The 3187-nt window shown below is 44.7% G+C and overlaps 1 pseudogene; it reads left to right on the forward strand.

Moving 5' to 3' along the window:
* The first annotated feature begins 845 nt into the window (after nucleotides 1–845).
* LOC144372269 (ADP-ribosylation factor 1 pseudogene) lies at nucleotides 846–1430 on the forward strand (annotated as a pseudogene).
* The last annotated feature ends 1757 nt before the right edge of the window (nucleotides 1431–3187 follow it).

Consider the following 3187-nt stretch of genomic DNA (forward strand, 5'->3'; position numbering starts at 1 on the left):
ATGATTTTTCCCAACCTTTCACCTTCAGTCTATGTATATCTTTTCCTATCAAATGCGTCTCCTGTAGGCAGCATATTGTTGGGTCTTGTTTTGTGATCCATTCAACTAGCCTGTGTCTATTAATTGGTGAGTTTAAGCCATTAACATTTAGGGTTATTATTGAGATATGGGTTGTTCTTCCAGCCATTTTTGTTTATTAATGTTACTAAACCTGATTTGTTTTCCTCTTTGATTATTTTCCCCCCTTTACTGTCCTACCTCCCACTGTTGGTTTTCATTGTTATTTTCCATTTCCTCTTCTTGTAATGTTTTGCCAAGGATTTTTTGAAGAGATGGTTTTCTAGCTGCAAATTCTTTTAACTTTTGTTTATCATGAAAGGTTTTAATTTCATCATGCATCCTGAAGCTTAATTTCGCCGGATACACGATTTTTGGTTGGAACCCATTTTCTTTCAGTGTTTGAAATATGTTATTCTAGGATCTTCTAGCTTTCAGAGTCTGTATTGAGAGATCAGCAGTTATCCTGATTGGTTTGCCCCTAAATGTAATCTGCTTCCTTTCTCTTGTAGCTTTAAAAATTCTCTCCTTATTCTGTATGTTGGGCATCTTCATTATAATGTGTCTAGGTGTAGATCTCTTATGATTTTGCACATTCGGCGTCCTGTAGGCTTCTAGAATTTGGGATTCTGCCTCATTCTTCAAGTCTGGGAAGTTTTCTCATATTATTTCATTGAATATATTGTTTATTCCTTTGGTTTGGAGCAAAGAAGATGAGATAATAAACAATCAAAAATGGGTGGCAGTCAGTACCACCATCTTGTGGGAGACAAACCAACACTTGGCTCAGAGCAGCTGCTGCTGAGGTCTCTGGCCAGTGTCGCTTCCAACCACCCACAAAGATGGGGAATATCTTTGCAAACCTCTTCAAGAGCCTTTTTGGCAAAAAAAGAAATGTGCATCCTCATGGTGGGCCTGGATGCTGCAGGGAAGAAGACGATTCTGTAAAAACTGAAGCTGGGTGAAATTGTGACCACCATTCCCACCATAGGTTTTAATGTGGAGACCGTTGAGTACAAGAACATCAGCTGTGTGGGATATGGGTGGCCAAAACAAGATCCGACCACTATTTCCAGAACACCCAAGGCTTGATTTTTGTGGTGGACAGCAATGACAGAGAGCATATGAATGAGGCCAGTGAGGAGCTCATGAGGATGCTAGCTGAGGATGAGCTGAGGAACACTGTCCTCCTGGTGTATGCCAGCAAGCAGGACCTCCCAAACACCATGAACACTGATGAAATCACAGACAAGCTGGGGCTGCACTCCCTAAGTCACAGAAACTGATACATTCAAGCCACCTGTGCCACCAGCGGTTTCGGGCTCTATGAAGAACTGGACTGGCTGTCCAGTCAGCTCCTGAACCAGAAGTAAACCAGAATCCCCCACTCCCTCACTTTCTCCTCTCTGCCATCACTTTCCTCTCATGTGGCAAACGTGGGACTCTGTGGTCCTGAGTGCCAGAAGCTGTTTCCATGGGTTGGTCAGTGTGCATCGCACTGTGCTATACAAGTGCAGACACAGCCTGCAGCCAGGTTTTTATTTAATGTAAATACTTTCTGTTTCCACTGAGGCAGTTTCTGGTACTCCTATGCAATATTACTCAGCTTTTTTTATTGTAAAAAGAGAATCAACTCACTGTCAGTACTGAGGAGGTATTTAGGCATGTGGGCACCTGGGCTCCAGGAGCTCCTGGGCTGTAGATTGGTGTTGGGATCCATTTGGTGGTTGGTTTTTAACCCAAACTCAGTGCATTTTTTAAAATAGTTAAAAATACAAGATAAGGAGAACACTTGAACTCACAGAAGGGAGACTATGCCTAGTGTACAGCCTGCATGCTGGTCCATCGGATCAGCTGTTCCCCTGTGGGAACACACGACCGTGACACAAACCACCATCCACCGCATGGTCCCTGTAGAGACCCTGTGACTCACCTGTCTTTGGGTCACTTGCATTCCATAGCGTTGTGCTTGTACTTGTGCTCACACAGTCACCTGGGGGCGGGCTAGGAGAGCCATTGCAGGGGACACGGCCCAAACGCGCCCTTTGTTGGCATGTGGCCAGAGCAGTAGCCCATGTTCCCAGCACCCACTCACTCTTGCATCTGCTCAGCCCACTGGTAGGAGGTCTGGATCTCACCAGAGTGACTGCGTGCAAGCTGGGAGGGTTGGTCCACTCCAGACCCACAGGTCCCAGAGCATCCCCATCTCCATGTGTGAAGTAGTTTTCTCCCTCAGCCTGCAAGGGTCCGATTTGCCATCAAAAAAGATGACCTCTACTTTTTTCTTTTGTATTTTAATAAACACTGAAAAAGCTGGAGCTGTTAAATTTATATTGGGGAAACCTCAAAACTGGTTTATTTGGTGTAGTGGAACCTCTTAATGCTTTCAATACACGATTAGTAATCAACTGTTTTGTATACTTTTTTCAGTTTTCATTTTGACAAGCACTATAATTATAGTTATTAGAATAAACTCTCTTAACTGTTAAAAAAAGAAGAGTGGCAACAGAGACTCTTTCATTTGGAATTCAATTCTGTGAAGCTTCTGCAGTTCCAAGTTGGGTTAGTTCCTAAAGCACAACTGCATTTTTGTGTTACCTTCTTTCCTAAACAGCCAAAAATTATATCAAAGTGGTGTTAACCACTCTTCCTCCTGAGGGAGGATGCAGGCCAGCCTGCTTTCTGCCTCCTCTGTGGATGGGCTCATCACCTGGGCCCTGCAGAGCTTGTCCAGGTCCCTGAGCCCCTGGTCCTTCCCCCAACCTATCAGAGTGGTGAGCCTGGCTCTCCTGCTCAGGAAAGCCTGCCTTCCCCACTCCAGGTCTCTGCTGGGAAGACATGTGGACCAGGACCTGAGAAGCCACCCCAAAAGGGCCCCTGAATCCTAACTACAGTTTCAGAAGCCTTGACCTGAGGCTTGTTAGTGACACTGGGGTTTGACAACATTACCCAGCAGAAATGATCATGTAGCTGTGGCAGAAGGATTACAAGTTTACAATCAGTCTGAGAAATTTAACAAGACTGTCTTAAAATAAAAAGAGCTGGGGATGTAGCTCAGGGGTGCAGCACTAGAGTCCTAGCACTAGGGCTGGATCCTCAGTGACTTCCACCCTCAATACTGGAATTTAAA

The sequence above is a fragment of the Ictidomys tridecemlineatus genome, assembly GCF_052094955.1.
Source record: "Ictidomys tridecemlineatus isolate mIctTri1 chromosome 5 unlocalized genomic scaffold, mIctTri1.hap1 SUPER_5_unloc_3, whole genome shotgun sequence".
Taxonomy (NCBI): domain Eukaryota; kingdom Metazoa; phylum Chordata; class Mammalia; order Rodentia; family Sciuridae; genus Ictidomys; species Ictidomys tridecemlineatus.